Genomic DNA, 20089 nt, shown 5'->3' on the forward strand with positions numbered 1-20089 from the left:
ATGCCATTTGCACCTGTCTCTTCAGGCAGCCTGATTTTATTCTGGCACTTCTAGCGTAGTAATTTAGTTTCATGTAGAGATGGGAAGGCCTGGGGAAAAACCAGAAAAATTGGGGGGGGGGGAACCAGGCTCCCCCCCCCGTTTTTCCCCAAAGCCATTTTCCCCCTGAAAAAAAAAAGAATATATATATAGTTTGATATAATTTGAATATTTTACACACTATCCCCACCCCCATTTTTCCTGAAAATAATGGCTTTGGAAAAACTGTTTCCTCCCCAATTTTTTCCATTTTTTCCCAGGCCTTCCAGCACCCACACTTTGGAGCTCCCTACTGACTGACACCAGGCAGGTGCTCTCACTGTACTCTTTCCGGCAACTGCTCAAAACATTTTTGTTTGGGCCAGCCCATCTGAACACATAGAAGCTGCATGCTATTTACTTCCTTTTAACCACTGCTGACTTTAATCATCTTTTGAATACTCTGAACTACCTGCTTTTAACTGTGTTTTATCAATCATTTTAATGTTCTGTTGTATATTTTTGTAAACTGTTTAGAAAGCTCTCTTACCATCATGCAGTTTATAATACATAATAACAAATTCAATTTTAAAAACACACACACTCCTTTTCCTTTCAATCAGAGTTTGAGCCTTAGTGCAACATACTATTCAGTAACTGGATGTTGGTTACTTCTGGGCCTGGCATGCAAAAAATTGCCTTATGCTTTGCCCTGGCTGTCCTCAAGCAGAGATGGGAAGGCCTGGAAAAAACCCAGAAAAATTGGGGGAGGGGGAACAGGTCCCCCCCCCCATTTCTTTCTGTTTTTTAGAACTCCATGAGAAAAATGACAAAGAGGAAGAGGAAGAAGAAATGGAAAATGATAGCAGTAGTTCAGAAAATGAGATAGAAACAACTGCATGTATATGTTGTGTCTTCTTCTTGTTGTTGTTTTTTAAGCACTAATCAAAGGGCAGACCTTCTATGGAGCTTAAATATTGAGGTGGACCTTGACTTTATTTGCTGCTGGTGCTAAGGGGCAAATCTGATTGTTTCTTGCTTTTTTTGTTGCTTTTGAGGGAAAGGGGGGGGTAGTTACTTGTTTTATTGCAAACATAATGCTTTTATATACACTGCATTTCACACAATTTGTAAAACTACTCCACAAGGAACTTTTTTTCAATTTTTCCAAAATTTTCATTTTTCCCCAGGAAAAAAAAAACCAGGAGAAAAACCATTTTTTTCTCATGGCTTCAAAATTTCCAGAAATGTTACATCTCTAGTTTTATGCTATCAGCCTTCCCTCTATCATAGGTCAGGTGATATCTTTTTTGAACCAACATACTGCAATAATATGTGAACTTCCAAGTTACCTGGAATGCTTTCTCAATCAGGATAAAAGCTGCCAGTAAGATAATAACTCAAAAGTCTTATATGCCTGCATCAGCAAGTTTCTAAAAATATATTGGCCTATTTTCCGGTGGAAGCAGATACAATTTCCACAAATTCCTGCATTGTGCCACTGCCCTTGGTATTCCAAAGGATCTCCCAACCATTGGAAGCAGATTTTTAGGGGGTGCTAAGGTCTCCAGGGGAAGGGGTGATCAGCAAAAGTCAACCTCCCATCAGGGGGAATAGCCCATGAGCAGACTTCATTCACAGATCTCTATAACCTATATCTTCAAGACAAAATAAAAAAATTCCTTCCAGTAGCACCTTAAAGACCAACTAAGTTAGTTCTAGGTATGAGCTTTCATGTGCATGCACACTTCTTCAGATACACTGAAACAGAAGTCACCAGACCCTTCTATATAGTGAGAAGGTGGGGAGGGGTATTACTCAGAAGGGTGGTGGGAATGGGTGATTGGCAGATAGCTGTGATGAGCCTGTTGATGATTCTTAACGACTGCGATAGGTCTTACAGGAAAAAGCAAGGGGTGAGAAGGTGAAAAATGGCTTTGTCATGTATAGTGAGATAAGAATCCAATGTCTTTGTTCAGACCAGGTCTCTCCATGGTTTTAAGTTTGGTAATAAGTTGCAATTCAGCAGCTTCTCTTTCCAGTCTATTTCTGAAATTCCTTTGTAATAGAACAGCTACTTTGAGATCTTGTATAGAATGTCCTGGGAGATTGAAGTGTTCTCCTACTTTTGCTGCCACATACACCCGGACAAAACCATTACTGGCCCCAACAACATCACACATACCATCGTCTAACATTGTGTATGCCATCAAATGCCAACAGTGTCCTTCAGCTCTCTATATTGGACAAACAGGCCAAACCTTACGCCAAAGGATAAACGGACATAAATCTGACATCAGGAATCACAAGACAGAGAAACCAGTAGGAGAACAATGGAATTTGCTCCTCCTTGCCAGCCCTTTAAAATCAGCTCCAGAGGATTGGAGGACTCTGGAGCAGATTGTTTTTTGGGGGGAGGGGTGCAGGAAGAAACACAAGTCCCATTGAGTGAGAAGAATTCTACTTGCATAGCGTTGGAGACAATCCTAAATCACTGAGATAGCCATAACAACAACTGTCTAGATACAGAACTTGCCCATGTGTTATTTCACCACAATCTAGTGCTCAGTTTTGGGTAGCGCAGTCCCACTGATAACAATGAAGGTTAAATGTGGCTACTGATAAGCTTGCATGTGGCCTCTTAGCAGAAATAATAAATACATTTAGGTCTATTTAAACCTAGATGTATCAATAATGCCTGAATGTTTTTAAAACATCAGAATATGACCAGGATTGTACTCTGCATAGATAACTGGGATTTCATAATAAAAATGTAGAAATATTTACTGTTAATAACTGTACATAAGACTAGTGTGTGTGAGAGAGCGAGTGAGTGAGTGAGTGAGTGAGTGAGAGGGAGGGAGGGAGAAAATCACAACATAGAACTGAATCTGCAGATGTCCCTATTTTTCAGTGCATCATGTTCTATAGATACTAGTTTTATTCAACATAGTTGTGCTGCCCCATTGGCTTCTCAGTGGTGATCGCCATACCACAGAGCGCTCTCTTGGGAAAGGAGACTTAGTCATAGTCAGCCTTGGGGCAGGGAAAACATTTCAGTGTGAACCTTTCTAATTCACACTTCCTGAAGCAATACAACATGTGGTCACCAGAAGGTTGTCAAGAAGAATGCAGTTCTCAGGCTGAGAAATGTTCGTGACTGTTGGGCTACAGCATATATGCAGCCCCTTGTAGTCACTAGTCTTTTCTACTAAGTACAACAGAAGGAAATAGGAGTTCAGGCTTAAAAATGTACCTTTCAGCACCTGTCCAGGGGTACCACAAATCTCTGCTGCTTATGCCACAGGTTGGACACTCATGAGCTTCAACAATCAAAATGTTGCTTCCTTTAATAACATCCATAAATCTGCAACCTCAAATGAGCATCTGCAACCTTCCCAATGATCTGGTACCAGCCCTGTTTGGACAGTAGGAGAACAGATTCTAGGGCAGCTTGCACCCCACTATGTATCTTTTAAAAAAAACATGCATTTTAATTGGCTGCTCAAAAAAAGAGAGTCTATACTTTATTTGACAGGCTTTACACCTCTTCCTCTGTTTCCTTCATATTTCTAATATCTAATATATTGTATCATATTCTAATCTCCTGCATATTTGACATAGTCTCCCAGGAGAGGGGGAATCAATGAATACTTCAAATAAAACAATGGATTTCAAATAGGCTATCTTTATTCATAGGGAGAGGAGAACCACCCTTTGATTTTTTCAACCGCTGGGCTGAACACACTCTTTAGAGTTTTCCTCTAAAAGGTATGAATGCTTTAAGTTAAAGGCTGATTTTCAATGGCTGGTTTCTAAAAATATCTCCACTACCTTTTTATCTTTAGTAAACAAAGTGATTTCTCTCAGAGGGAAGAAAAACTGAACAGCTGGAATGAGACTTTCATTATCCCTATTATGAGATGAAATCTCACATTTGGGGGGAGGGGGAGGCAGTTCCCACTGGCATCCTGTAAATACAGAACTGTAGAGTGATGAAAACAGAGAAAAGATATATATGTAGGACCACCTAGTGATACACAAGCAAGCATTTTTTTCAGATGGTCATAATATTCTGAAAACATTAGTGAATCCATAGCACGCTTTCCCTCCCTTTCCTCCCTCCTCCCTCAATGCTCAAAGCTGAAGCCCTACACATCCTAATCTGGGAGTAAGCCCCAATGACACACAATAGGGTCTCCTTCCATATAAACATGAATTATGTCAGGAAGGGATTGACAGATCAAACTGTTTCTGTTCGGTGTCAGTTCAAACATAAGATTCATGTCATCCTGTGTTTTGTAGATTAAGACACACACAAAAAGAGAAAATTTGCATCTAACCTGTGCACATTTTATATGTGTGCTTCCCCTAAAATATCAAGTTTTATAACCTTTTTTATGCATTTCCTCTCAAATGCAAATATCCCCCATAAAATATGCATATTTTTTTTAAAAAAAAAACACACCTGAAACTGCATTGCACAATGTCAAGAAGTCTGTGTTCTAATGCAGCGGTAAGTCTGGGTCCAGCAAATTAGATCAGAAGACTTTAAAATGCAGACTAAACACATATTTTTTCCATCCCTACTGTTGGCTTGCACAGTTTTGAAAGGTCCTCTTTTACCTACACAGAAAACCCCTAGTGATAAAGGTGTTCTCACTGTGGCAAGGCTGTATTAATGCATAGGTGAGATATATAGTAAATAATGTTTACCTACTGTATTAGGCAAGTGAGCAGAAATAATATATTGGCCTAGCTTGCATGTAGCCAAGCTATGATTTTGTGTGAACAAGCAAATGTACCTCTAGTGCCCATTTACAAAATTGTGGCTGCTTCACTCCTGCCCTGGTCTTGCTGTTACTGCACTACCCAGAGCTAATCCATCGTTTGGCTTAACATTTTATGCAAGCTCAGGCTGAACAGTAAATCAAGAGCAAACCTTAGCTGTAGATCATGGTTTGTTTGGGGCAAAGATAAGCCATGAGCCTGGATTTGCACATGACTTTAAGCCATACCATAGTTTAGCTCCTGGTACCGTGATGGCAGCAGGTCCAGGAAAGTCGAAAAGTGGTTGCTTGCTTGTTCATGCTAAGCTATAGTTTGGCTTAGCAGCATGTGTAAACTGAGCTGTTATAAAAGTACTCATATGAAACTGGTCTATACAATCTAGCAAACTAGAATTAGTTCACGCCCATTTCAGGGACGCGTCTATATTAGTGAAGAAACAACGATTTGAATACACTATAAACACGCAAGACCAGATGGCGCCAGAGAGTAGGAAATATTTAAACACAATTTTCCATAGCGCCTTTCTTCTTTTGTTACAGTGGTACCTCAGGTTACATACACTTCAGGTTACATACGCTTCAGGTAACAGACTCCGCTAACCCAGAAATAGTGCTTCAGGTTAAGAACTTTGCTTCAGGATGAGAACAGAAATTGTGCTCTGGCAGCGCAGCGGCAGCAGGAGGCCCCATTAGCTAAAGTGGTGCTTCAGGTTAAGAACAGTTTCAGGTTAAGAACAGACCCCCAGAACAAATTAAGTACTTAACCTGAGGTACCACTATATAGCGATCAAATTTATGAATTATTTATAGCGTCCCCCCCCCCTGTGTTGACTACGCACCCCAAGTTGACTACTGGTTCTGGCCCCAGCAGCTCCTGTTATAGATAGGGATGGGGATAAATCATAATGCAGATCTACCCAAATCACACATTCTGTACCCAAACCTATCTGTACTTTGAAATTCATACTTCTAATTTTATAATGCAATTCTCCAATGAAATAATGTGTACACAAATGCACATATTAGGAGAAAGTGTGCATAAAATGCCTACCTTAGTGAACATAGCATCTAAAATACATTATATTAGGGGGAAATTGCTTGTAAAAAAGTGTACATCAGGCAAAATATCATGCAGAAATGTATATAAGGATAAATTTGCACTACAATGCTAATATATTTCCATTAAAAAAATAGCAAACAGATGCAAATATGTGCAGATCAGAACTTAAGATTGAAAAAAATGAAAATAAATTGAGAGAAACCAAAATCGATTCATCTCTAGTTATAAACAGTTTCCTGTACACTGTTGAGGAGAAATCACATTCTGCCTCCTAGCTCAATCAAGGCCAATAACATATGGCTGTCTTTGAATAATTTGTGCCATCTATGGAAATTGCCTGAGCCTCCTTAGGTAGTGTCCCCCCCCCCCACCTCATACTTTTATGATCCATTGCAAAAAGTTGTCACCGCAGAATCTCCATTATTAAAGACTTTCTTCCAGCTTTGGATATGGAAAAACAAGCCCATATGTCTGCCATAGTTCTTCACCTCACTTGGCAGGCCTATGTGTCCAGTCCTCAACTGACAGACTTAATTTGGCAGAAGACATTTTATCCAGGTAAAGTTTTCTTTCTGAAAACATTAAAGGAAGCTGTATTGCCAGTCTCAGTCCACTTCTACAGGAGACACTTCTCATAGGGGATTCAGAAAGTACTTAGACTACAGGGCTGGTGATGAATAATAGATGGGACTGCTGTTAGAGAAGAAACAGATTTAAAGCAATAATTCTAAGGCGTATTCAATTCCTGTTGGAAAATTCCAAGCTAATAGTGCTACAGAAAAAAGCCAGCTATTAAAAATTGTGAAACATTCAGGCCATAACCAATGAATTATGTATTAATTACTAGAACATTTTGGTGAAATTTGCATTCTTTCAGTTTCCATTGTGACTTGACCCCCCTCCACCCACCAAAAAAAAATCCCACTTATGTTATTAATTCCAGAAACATTTTATTAACTCATGTCATATCACGTTATATGCATGACAGAGAGTTATTCAATGTGACTTAATACATTTGAAAAGATGTAGCGTGTCAGATGTCAGAAGAGATAGCAATATTCTCCACTGAAACCAAATAGCAATTAGTAATATCTATAATGGAAATTACATGTCCACTCAAGACTCGATTCAGCCAACCTTATCCCCCCAACCCCCAAATTCAAAAATAATTATTTTAACATCTACATAACTATCTCATGCCACTGGGGCAATACTCATCTTTGCGGCAAAATGCAGACCTTTTCTTTTCTTTTTTTTTGCATGCTACTGACTTGTTATATATTCAGATTAAAGAAGTATGATTAGGAAGTGCAGAGAGAACAGGGAGGTTAACAGAGAAAAGCAAAACACTGCAATAAAATCATAACACGGATTATCTTCCACTCTTATCATAATGATGCAGTCTTCTCGATTTATAAAAATGTAGAAGTAGCCCCAGAATAATGTGGATGATATACTCCTGATTTATAGGGTTCTGATTTATATGTTCCTTCAGTTTATTCATCCAATTAATGTTTATAGCACCTTTTCATAAACAAAATTCTTCCCAAAGCAGTCGACAGACTACCTCAACAATACAAACAATAAAATACAACAAGATTACAATTCAAACCCCCTTATTCTGGCTGGCTGGGTGAAGCGAGTGCTGTGTGAGTGTGGATTAGGTGTCACTCTAGCCAACCCCTCTCACTCAGCTAACCCTCCCCCCCCCCAAAAAAAGCATACTGGCAAGTTCCTAGCCAAAAGGAGCCAACATCACTCTACCCCCAGTCTCAAAGCAATGACAGGACAGCATAATGGTCAAACATCCTGCCTGCCCCCCTCTGGTTGGTGTGAGCATCAGAATTTAGGAGTTAGGGTTGAATTTAAAATAAATCCCACTAATTTGCAACATACTTTTCTTATTCAACGTGATTAAAACTTGCAAACTAGTCACTTGTACAACTCAAGACTCCAAAGTATGCAGCACTCGTTGTTTTGCAGAATACTTCCTCTAATTTCAAATTACTTGCTTTGCTTATTAAAGCACAATAATAGATCAACTGACAGTTCACTTGCATGGAAGATCTATACGGGAAGCTAATGCCCATTTCATGAGCACAGTTCAACACTGATGGTACTGCATATTTGGATAGCACACAACATGACTTTAGCCAGCGAATTTGATTCAGAGATTTGAGATGAGAGATTAAAACCAAAGGAGGCAAGGAGATCTGTAAAAAGCGGAATGACTGTGATGGAGGCAGGAGATGGCAGAGAAAGAATTTCTTGGGGCAAGTAGAGATGGAAGCAAGAAAACAGCAGGAGGATATTGTGATAAGAGGCCACATTTGCTTCTGTAGGTCTAGCCGAGGGGACAGAGTTCAGGGGCTGATGAAACGCGAAGCAAGACCATGGGAACAATAGACACAGGCGAGAGAAATATCAATAGCTCTTTTCAAAAAGAGGTAAAGAAAACCAAGTGCGCTGAAAAGTCACAAGGTGCTGTGCTGCTCTCTAGCTAGGAGAATACGCCTTTTGACTTGCATTCATTCCATGTGAACAATGACTATTCCTGTTGCATTTCCTGAGGTAGGTGTTTCTCCCCCCATTTATTTACTAAACACCTTCAACACAATACAACGGGCACACACAGCTTCAAACGCTAATGTTTAGGTGGAAATATTCTCAAGGTTGATGAAAGTGTTGTACGGTTGCAGGGAGGAGAGGAAGTGGCCAGATAGTTGGAAGAAGGAAGGGAAATGGTTTAACACCTCTCTCTCTCCTCCATTGCAACAGTGCAATCCCATGAACACTTATATGGGAGTAAGTTTCACTGAAGACAACAGGGATTATAATGTAAATTGTCTCATTGCCCTACCACTTGTGCAAAAGGGATTTCCTCCCCCTCATCCCTCAAATTTGATTGTGGGAGGGGGTGAGCTGGGGAACCGCCAGAGCATCATGCATGGGGAGGGAAGAGAGGAGATTGTTCCATCTGGCAAGCAGGAGCGTTTGCGCAAACGGAACAAGTGGCAAAGCGTGATGCTGAATTGCGCCCGTAATATGAACACACACAATATGCCTCTGCATAATTAATCCACTCCTCTCCTTCTAAGGACGAAATTACTTCTTACAAGCAGATGTGTGTAAAAAACTTCCAGCACTGCAAATTTTCTGTTTTTAAAAAAGAAGCAGCAACTCTACAAGGGGTTGACTTGGGAGTGAGAGAAATGGGGTAACAAGCGTTCAATGCTTTTCCTGCCCCCTGATTCTCAGCATCCAATTGCTCCCTCCCTTCCAGCTACTTCCTCCCGGGGTTCCAACTGCAGGTTCAACAAGGAAAAGCAACATAGAAGAGTGAACTGGAACACAGCTCTCCCTCTCCCTATAATCTTTTACGAAGACTCACCTTTATTGTGATGCCATTACACTGTGAAATTCCTTACCCCAGTTACACATAATTGACTATTCAGGGAAGCACTGCAGGGAGATGTACCTTGACACAGTACTGGAATCATAAAGGGAAAGAACTCTGTTGCACTCTGTTCTCACGTGAGGACTTCTCACAGGCATCTGATTGGCTATTGTGAGGAGGAGATGCTAGACTAGATGGGCCTTTGGCCTACCCAGCATGACTTTTCTGATGTACATTTGTTGTTATTGACCCCATGCCAAGTGTCACATCTAAGTCCACCCTAAATAAGTGTCTTTAGAAAAATAAGGATTTGTTGCTGGTAATTTTTAGGCCCTCAGCATCTTTGGCTATGGCTATTTCTGCTGAATGATAGAAATGGTCCCCACCACACCACTGAACATGCTGCATAAACAGCACTTCATAAGAGACAATAGTATAAATATTCTTAAAGGCCACCATTGCATCTCTCCTGAGAACCAGCATCCCTTATATAATGCTGAGCATGTAAGCGCTAAAAGACCTTCCTTTTATTAAGTTTAAAAAACTGCCCCCTCATGCAAGATTGCTTGTGGCTCCAAATACCAATAAAATCTATTTAAATGACATGTCTCATTACCGCATGCAAAATCCCAGCCCTTAAAATTTTACCTTCTAGCCAACAGAATGTTTAGTGTTCTGGGACTTTGTATTTTAACATACAGCCATGTTTTACTGACATTTTCATAGTCCCTGTAGTTCTGCAGGTCATTATTTTTGCTTCCAATTTCTGCATAAGGAGAGAAATTTATCATATAAGCACAGAAGATTATGCTTTCAAGCCTGCTGAGTTTTCCTATTGCTGGTTTTGTTTGGGGTAGATTAATTTCTTGGATTGTGGGTAGGGAAAAAGGGTGGGGGGTTTCCTGTAAAGTGTCGATTGTGCAAACTGCATTGGCCATAACCCAAAGCAAACAATCCTTTTTTTAAAAAAAAATTAAAATCTGATTAAATTTGAGAAATATGATTATGAAGCCTATTTGAAATATAGATTTCAATTTAATCAAGGGTGAATGCAAACATGATACAGCAAGGAGGCTCCCAGCATATTATTAATCTCCTCTGTGAGCTTGCTTTCACAAGGGAACAAATGAACATCCTACCAAACTGAAATTTGGCTCAAGCCATCAGTCACAGTTCCCCTTGATGTTGCTGCTTCTTCTCTTCCTCCACCATCACTACTCCTGGATAGAGTTCATGTCCCCATAGTTGGCTCCCTGAAACAAAAATGGTACAGCTTTGTCTTGTATCAGGCACCCATTTGTGAAGCACTTTGGTTAAGTTTGTGCAGTTGGAGGAAGAAGAGGCAGAAGTAGTGCTAATGCATGGATGGGGATGGAGAACAACTGATTCATTAAAGCTGATTCATGAAACTGATGGTTGGCTTCATTGAGAAGCAAAGAGGAAGCAGCTAGGAGTACTGTTTGCCCTGATTTCAGGTCTGCCTTTGGTGTTAATGTGCAGGGAAAGGGTTATATCGGCATGTTAGGCATGTACAAGATCTTAGCTTCAGTTCCTGGTATCTGCAGTGGGATCATGACTGAAAACCTTGGGAGCGGATCTCAGTCACTGTAGAAAAAGACTCTGCGGTTTAACTGCTTGGACTACTGCAATGCGCACTATGCGGGGCTACCTTTGAAGGTGACCCGGAAACTGCAATTAATCCAGAACACGGCAGCACCAAGACCACATAACACCGGTCCTGAGAGATCTGCGTTGGCTCCCAGTACGTTTCCGAGCACAATTCAAAGTGTTGGTGCTGACCTTTAAAGCCCTAAACGGCCTCGGTCCTGTATACCTGAAGGAGCATCTCCACTCCCATCGTTCAGCCCGGACACTGATATCCAGTGCTGAGGGCTTTCTGGCAGTTCCCTCATTGCGAGAAGTGAGGTTACAGGGAACCAGACAGAGGGCCTTCTCGGTAGTGGTGCCCACCCTGTGGAACACCCTTCCTTCAGATGTGAAGGAAATAAGTAGCTATCTTATCTTTAAAAGGCATCTGAAGACAGCCCTGTTTAGGGAAGTTTTTAATATTTAATGCTGTATTGTTTTTAACACTCGATTGGGAGCCGCCCAGAGTGGCTGGGGAAACTCAGGTAGATGGGCGGGGTATAAATAATAAATTATTATTATTATTATTATTATTATTATTATTATTATTATTACTGTCATGAGGTATGCATGTATTAGTGGGAGTGAGTGCTGTATATTGTGAATCAGCCTGTGCTTTGGTAAGGATGAAGAGGGAAGGAATGGTGCTCATATTTTGGTGGTTACAGGTAGGAGATGGTGTGGTAAGCAGTCAGGGGTAAGGTTAAAGAAGGCTGGGGTGTGGATGGCTGTGGGCAGGGGTGGGGTTCAGTTCAGTGGAAGCCCTGCACAAAGACTTCTGCTTATGAAGTGGGGCTTCCCACCCCTGCACCCCAAAACTGGCTTGAGTTTGGCAAACCCACAAACAACATGCAGGGGTTGGGGAGAGAAGGATTGTTCCACCTGGTTAACTGAAATGCTCTCATAGATGGAACATTAATCATAGCATGATATTTAATTTCACCCCATACTTTTCTCCAAACTTCACCAACAATTTTACCTGTGTGGATTCAAAGTGCCCTGCCTCATTACTTCTGGAGTCCATGCTGCATATGCAGATACGAAGTCAGTTTTCTTCCTCATATTTTTGTGCACTTCTTGAATTGTGAAAACAGAAATCTATACATTTGTTGGAAAATTGTGTGAAGAACAAAAACACAGGGAAATATACAAGTGCAGAAAGCCAAACCAAAGAAAGCATGTGTGTGTTTAATGCTTGAATTGATTAGGTTCTAAAAATCAGATTTTTCAAGAAGAGTCTTTCTATCATCGAAAGACTTCATCCCATTAGACCACATTTTGTTGAATGTTCACGCACATTTAGATAAATTGCAACTGTGTTATTAGGGTAAAATATTAATAGCATTTGAATTCACTGAAGTATAATATACAGATTATTAACTAGCTTTTGTAATATGTACTCTCACATATAATTGAAAACATTATTATTTTGAACACCAGAGGGCTCCCTTATTCTTCCAGTTAATGAGTTCCTTCTTCATCTCTTGCAACTGTGGGACTATAATCAACATGAGCTTTCTCCCTCAAGAGTAAGAAATGCTTAAGTAGACATATATTGAAACTTGCAAGGAAAAGCTCCTGTTGTTTGGTAGTAGATCTAAACAATCTAATATGTGTTAAACATATTTCCCTTTTTTTCTACAATCAGACCAATATGAAGTACTACCACCCCCCCACAAGCCATATATCATTTCAAAGACCATTTTAAAAACCATGCCAGCATAAGAATCTCCCCAAGTTCAGTTCACAACAAAGGACAATGTGATTCCAGGATTTCAAAATTATTCCACATCCACAGAAACTGAAGCCAGAGACTTGTTCCTCTTCTTTTTCTCCTACATATCACAAAATAAAACAAAAAAATCTAACTGATTTTCCAAGGGAACACTGAATATTGTCATTCTCAACTGTGCATTCCATGATCGATTGTACAATAAAACCCTATGTGTCTACTTAGAATGAAAACCCCTGCATTCAAAGGCACTTACTCTGAGGTGAATACAGTGGTACCTCGGGTTACAGATGCTTCAGGTTACAGATGCTTCAGGTTACAGATGCTTCAGGTTACAGACTCCGCTAACCCAGAAATAGTACCTCGGGTTAAGAACTTTGTTTCAGGATGAGAACAGAAATTGCGCAGTGACGGCGCGGGAGGCCCCATTAGCTAAAGTGGTACCTCAGGTTAAGAACAGTTTCAGGTTAAGAACGGACCTCCAGAACGAATTAAGTTCTTAACCCGAGGTACCACTGTATAGGCTTGCAAGTGGGAACTGTGTGTTTTCAATCAGCAAGTTCCATTTGGGTAGCTAACCAAATATGCAACTGACTCACACATTATTTACACTCAAATATTCACCAGAATGCATATTTATATTTAAAATTCATTCCTTCCTCCTCACACCCCACAAATAATATCCACTATGGTAGACACAGTTGCCCAAATTCCCTTTTTTTTAGTGAATTTCAAATGCATACAAAGCTGGTTTTAAACAGTTCAAGTCAGCTGGAACTCCCAGATGGCTTTATGTTCATGCCAAACTTCTAAGACAAAATGACAGAGAGGGAAAATGCAATGTGATGCTACAAGAAACCACTAAGTAACTCAAATGGATCCGTGTTTGGAGACGAAAGGCATTCAAGCCCTGTCATTCTCCCACAAAAGCAAAGGGGCAAAAGGGGTCTTGACAAATTGTTGATCTATCATCATCCTGTCAGAAACCTAAAAAAGTATTTGCCTGAACCTTGAGAAAGCAATTCATTCTGGTGCTTGGTTTTTAGGCAAGCAAGCAGGAAAACAATTTGTTTATCACCAATATATTACCCAGTAGAATGAACAGAGAAGGGAAGAGGGAATGGGAGTACTGAAGAATCAAAGCAAATAAACTCGGTTGGAGTTCTAATCTCTGAAAAGTACAGATACTCTTTTTTTGAGAAGAGGAGCCAAGTGAATCCATTTTTTAAAAAAATAGAACACTATACTATAGACTGGAAAACTTTTTTTTTATTTTCCAGACAAGTGAAATGCACAGTGAATACTAGGACCGTGAAGCCGTCTCCAAAATAAATTTGCTAAGTAACCTCTGTCACAACCAGGAATAGTCCTGCTATTCTAGTTCCAGATCCTTCTGAAGAATAGACAGGCAATCTTGTTCAAATGTCCAAAACTGTATAGCTGCCTTTGTGTTAGCTTCTGTTACCGAACTTTTAAAGCAAGTCTATAAAAAACCCCAATTGTAGCTATTTTCTCAGGGATTATAGCTCCATTTTCTCTCTGTCCTTCCCACGAGATTTTATTTCTTGATGTAATGACGTGACTTCCTTATTTTCCCTTCTGCCATTTGTGTAGCTGTATAGCTGTTTAGTGCTTCTTTGTTGCCATCATTTTCATTTTTGAATGTGCATTTCATGTAAGTATTGAGCCTGACTTCATTGGCTTTGCTAGAAGGAAACTTAGGGCTCATTCCATCTTCCTTTGCGCTGCATTTCTAGGCACAGGTCTGGGCTTGAAAGTTGCATCTCTGAGTGGGTTTTGGAAAACCCATGCTTTACCAATGAATCAGAGCAAACAACAAATCTGTTTTCTGCAGATTGTCATTTATTCCAATTCAGTGGTAAAATGTGGGTTTTCCCTGGGAAAGTGCCAACGCCAATGGTTGGACACAGAGCTTTCAAAATAAGATATGTTCCTGGAGGGTGTGGCACAAAAGGACGTCTGAATGAACCCATTGTTGATAGAAAGCTAAAGTCTATTTTTTTTGGGGGGGGGGGCTTCTCCAGTTTTGCTGCACCTGGCTTGATGCAGATTCTGTTGTTTTTGTGCTTTCAGTGCTTGCCACCCAAGCTCTCAGTATTTGTTGCCAGACACTGCTCCCCAACTTATTTCTGTTTCTTTCTAAATGAGATTACATCATGAGCTTCTCCTGCTTCATTACATTATCTGTTTTGCCTCTTCCATTGCCACTGCAAGCAATGAAGTAATGCAACTGTAGATCCCTGGACTGCATGCACGCAATGTACGGTGTGCACTCAGCAGCCAGGGCAGAAGTAAGGGATGAAAATTGCTGCACCAGCGATGGAACTCAAACATCCAATGTGATTACGTAACAGCATGTGGCTCAGAAACCAATGACAGCCTGTCCTATTCCCAGATCTTCAGCTAGCTGCCACTGGAGGCCATCCCATAGGTGGCACTTTTGCATATCTGTACAATTGGCTATGTTACTCCTACAGTGACTGCTGAGAAGAACAGCTTAGCTGGCAGAGGTCCACCCAATCCACCACCACTCCAGCCCAGCCCATGGAGTGGGTGAGCTGGATTGCTCTGTTAACGCTGAAACCTTCTCAGTTGGTCAGGAAAGTATGCTGGAACACAAAGGCTCAGTATTCCAATAAACTGAAGTCAAATCCTGTCTAGGCAGAGCTATGATGGTTCTGTGGAATTAATGTTCCAGTTGCAAATAGTGAGGTGGCAACACTAATAGTTTATCACAAGCTCAGGTCATAGCTCAACATAAACAGAAAACTTTCAAAAGTGAATTGGTCATCAATTTTGGTTTCTCTCAGTTCCTCACTTTTCCACATTTAAGTTCAATTCTCCATATTTCCACATCATTTGGAGATTTTTATTTTTTAAGTCCTCATTAAAATTTATCAGCATTTTAGCATGAATTTCTCACAACTTACACATTTTTTGGTATGGAAATTTCCTATTTAATTGTGTAAAGCAGTTTCCCTCACAGTAATGGATGTTAGCATGCCACTTCCACCAATAAAAGCATTTCAATGCATATGCAATTTTGCACCCATTAATTGGCAGGAGAACTGTCTTGCAATATCCAGAAAAGTACAGATTTCAATGGATGACTGTTTTGCTCTGCCCATTGTTTTGGAAAGGTGCAAATTTCTCCCCTATCTCTAGTATGAATGGAAGTAGCAAGCATGGCGTGAACATAGTAACCCCCTATCAACAAGTTGATAAAGCTGACATCTCTACATCCTGGTTAAAGCTAGCACAGTGGAAAATCAGGAGACACATTACAATCCCAAGTCTGATGTGAACTTTGTCTGTGGACTCATGTAACTCACATTCATTGCCTAATCTTTAAGGAACACAACCACAAGACTCAAATTTACACCAATTCACAACATTTGATCTGCTCTACCTTCACTTCTATGCTATATCTATTCCTCTCTATATACAACCATGCCTAATGCACCTTCTTATTAGGTACTTTGAGGATAACTGTAAATATCAAGGAGGCACCATCTATTGTGTATGATGAATGTTAATTATGTACAAACGTAGACTAAAGAAAATGAAAAGATGTGATTTTTAAAAATGAGGAGGAAAAGTTGCTATGGAAACACCCTATGCGAGATATATATATGTAATGTTGCTAGGCTTTTCTGATTTAATAAATTAATCGTCCCTAAAAGCTTTCCTAGATTGCATTTTCATTTCATGCCTTCAAACTGAGATAGTCCATTCAGAATCTTGTGGGTTCATGTTCTAAATAAATAACATATTTTCCAAGGGCAAATGTACAAAAAACAGCAGCAGCCTTGAAGAAGCGAAGAAAAAAAAACACACACACACACACACACACACACACACACACCCCACAGGGGCTCTTACTCTACATTCTCCCAATATCTATATTCACATATCTGCAATGAGAATGAATGAAAAGAAATGGAGATACAGCATGTATTCATCCCACCTGCAGGATGCAGAAGAATTTAAAAGGTCAGTGGGAAAGAACAGCTACAAATACCACGTCAAGTTGGCTTTAAAAGATAAACCTACATTATATGTAACTGCTGAAGGCTAATCATATCAAGCTATATATCTGATATGAGGTCAGACAGCAGGGGGTAGGTGGGTGGAAGGAATAGGCAGGATGGCATTAGCAACGGCAAGCAAGTTCCCTTACAAATAATATTTTCCTGATCCATCACTTGTGGCAGGGGTGGGAGGGAAATACAGGATACTTTCTTCTACCAATGGGAGCAACATAGAAAGGGCAACCATGCCAGTTACATCTTCAGCTAATGGCTTACAGTGATAGACAAAGCAAACAGAAAGGAAGGAAGAGCTGGCCATGTAAAGGGAAAATGCCCGTCGGTAAGCAACGCAATAGTGAAGAAAGTTATAAACACCCGAGAACTCAGCAGCAGAGCTCCAGATCAGACTGCAGATAAGTAGCAAAATGCACTGGAGAGTGACAAACCAGTGGCATCTATGAGCTAAGGTTTCCTGCGAGTAATCTTCCATGGAGTAGTGCGTTCAGTCTGAAGTGTCAAGAACAGCACAAACGCTCTGACAGGCACCCTCAGAAACAAAGGGATTGAAAAGGAAATGTCAGGAGAAAGGGGAAGGATTCCCCAATATTCATAATCTTGTATAAGAATGTCTGAAAGTCTGTATGCCTGCCATCTCCTCCTGATCTGCTCTGAGAGAGAGAGAGAGAGAGGGGGGGGCACCATAGGAAAGCTGATAGAGAGAGGAAGCAAATAAGATTTTATTTAGGGAATAAACACCCCCTCCTCTCTAAAAACTGTGGAGGAGAAAGGCACTTCCTTTTGTAAACACACAAATTCAGCCCGTAAACTTCTCCTGCCTTACATCTATCTGCAGAACACAGCAGACCTGGGGGAAAGCTGGAGTACAATATGGCATCCATCATGCACCCTGGAGGAAACAGGCAATGCAGCGCCACACTGGAATAAAAGATGCTCTGCCCAATTCTGGGTAAGCTAGAGAGGAGCAACTACTGAGGTGCATTCCCTGACCTGAGATGAGTAGTGATTATAGATGTTGTACTGAACCAGAATGCCTCCATGAAACTCTAGCTTGCTGGTGCTACAGACAAATCACAGTGTGGCTCAATGTGTGTGTGCAGGAGGGAATGAATAAATGGGAGCAAGTAAGAGCTGTCTTCAGTGCGACTCACTTAATGGAAAATCCCAGCAGCCAAGTTTCTATGTGTGGAGGAAAGATCTATTTGAGGATGCTGTGAGGTGAGAGGTCAAATGCAGGATGTAATGCTACCCCACACTCATCAAGCTGTTCACTTGGCTTTGTTTGTAGTTTGGAGGCACAGTACCAAGGGAAGTTATCTGATCAGCACACAGCCATGGACATGAGTTTACAATGAAGCCAAGGCACTGGGCTCAGAGGTTCAGTGGGAGATGCTTTTGGGTTGCAGTGCAAACAAGTCAATGTGAACAGTTTTCCCTAAAAGTTGAAGGTAACGCATTGCTAAAGCTTGGGATGGTGGAGAAATTTGGCTCAGTTCACATTAATATGCAAAATACCAAATACACACTTTCCCAAGCAGCCATCCATTCACAATTCACTCCAAATTTTACAGTGCACTTCTCAGGCCAAGTAATGTGTGTGTGTGTGTGTGTGTGTGTGTGTGTGTGTGTGTGTGTGTTTTAAAAAGCATACATCAGGATGAAGTGTGCACAGAAATCTCTATATATGTGTTGGTGGAAATGGAGTACAAAATGGGAAAGTTGCGTTTCAGAACTGTGTAAAAACACGTGTGTTAGGAGAAATCTGTGCTGAATTCTCATTAAGACTTTTTTAAAAAAAATGCAAACTGATGTGGAAAGGTGGTGAACTGAAAGGAGTATATAAAGTGAAAGCTGAGAGAAATGGAAATTGACAGATTTGCCCTTCCTCACAGCTCTACCCTCTGCATCTTGTAATAGGCACCCAGGGCAAGATGAAGCAACTGCCTCGAACGGCAGGATCCACAGGGGTACCAGAACCCAGTGTAGATCTCTATTCCTCACTTATTCTTGATGTAGAACTTCACTAACTCCTGGCAGGGAGGGGAGCACCATTTTGTGGTTCACCTCAGCTGCCAAAATGTCTTGGGCCGGCACTATAGGATTATAGTGATCCTGATATGCAAAGTATGAACATTATGTGCTAGAATCTATGAAAGCTATATGCCAGAATCCCATTTCCACCTGCTTTTTCCTGCTCTTATGCTAAGGAAGATGAGAAAATTAATATTAATAGGACTCCTTATCTTCTATGAAGTGTATCACACATTCAATGAAAGATAGATGGCCAAGAGAAACGATTTGAGATGTAATAGCATGTGCAGAAAATCAGAGGGGTGTGAAAAGTAAATGAAGCTTTCAAACAGAAGACTTCAAATGGAGATATTTTATATATATATATATATATGAAATTGCAACACATCCCAAAAGAAATGCAGATTGAAACACAACGTAAGGCAGATTAATGCTCCCGCCATCGTCTGATATAAAAGGATTTCCAAAGAATGAGCTATCTTAGGAAGGGGCAGCACATATTAATAATTTGAAAGCTAAGGAAGTTGTACTCCCCCTACCCTTCCATCATATTCCCATGAACACTCATTTTAAGCCCTCCAACATGGGCAGTAATTAGGACTGATGGGAGTTGTATTTCAGTAACACCCGGAGGGCCACAGGTTCCCCATCTCCTCTGTGTATCTAACCCTCCTTCTAATGCTGCTTTAATAATAATCCAGACAAGCAGAAGGATACATTACAGTATCTAATGGGTCAAACACTCTCCCCATTCCAGATACCTAAAGAAAGGACCCTGTCTAGACATTACACTCTCCCTCCCAGCTGCTTGTCAGTACATACTATACATCTCTTGTCACTGAGTTCAATCAGAGTTACTACCAAGTAAGAATATATATGATTGCAGCCTAAGTCACATAGAAAACCCAGCTTTGGGCCACAAACATGAGGACTAGGGTTTAGGTCCCCACCCCCTTCAAAAGTATCACCCGAAATTCACAAGGTAAGAGAAGGCTTTGGAACACCAATTCTGCACTTAAAAAGAGAAGTAAAAAACAACAACACATTTCTCTCTTCTTTACATAAGCCATCAAACCTCTCAACCACAAAAAAATGCACCTTGAAGCCATTTTAATTTATCTCATGCATGCTTGACAAGGCAGAGATACCACTAATTATGCAGAGACTCAAATTGTGCTTTGTAATTTGATATTTAAACTATTTCATGTCAATGCAATTTGTACTAAACTGAATCACTCAAGATGCAGTTCCCCAAACATAAACATGAAAAGACATTTTGCTTGGTGTCTAAATGAGAATGTTTTCTCCAATGTTTCTTCTCTATGTGTGCATTCATCCAGGGGG

Source organism: Podarcis erhardii (assembly GCF_964252035.2).
Source record: "Podarcis erhardii genome assembly, chromosome: 3".
Lineage (NCBI taxonomy): Eukaryota > Metazoa > Chordata > Lepidosauria > Squamata > Lacertidae > Podarcis > Podarcis erhardii.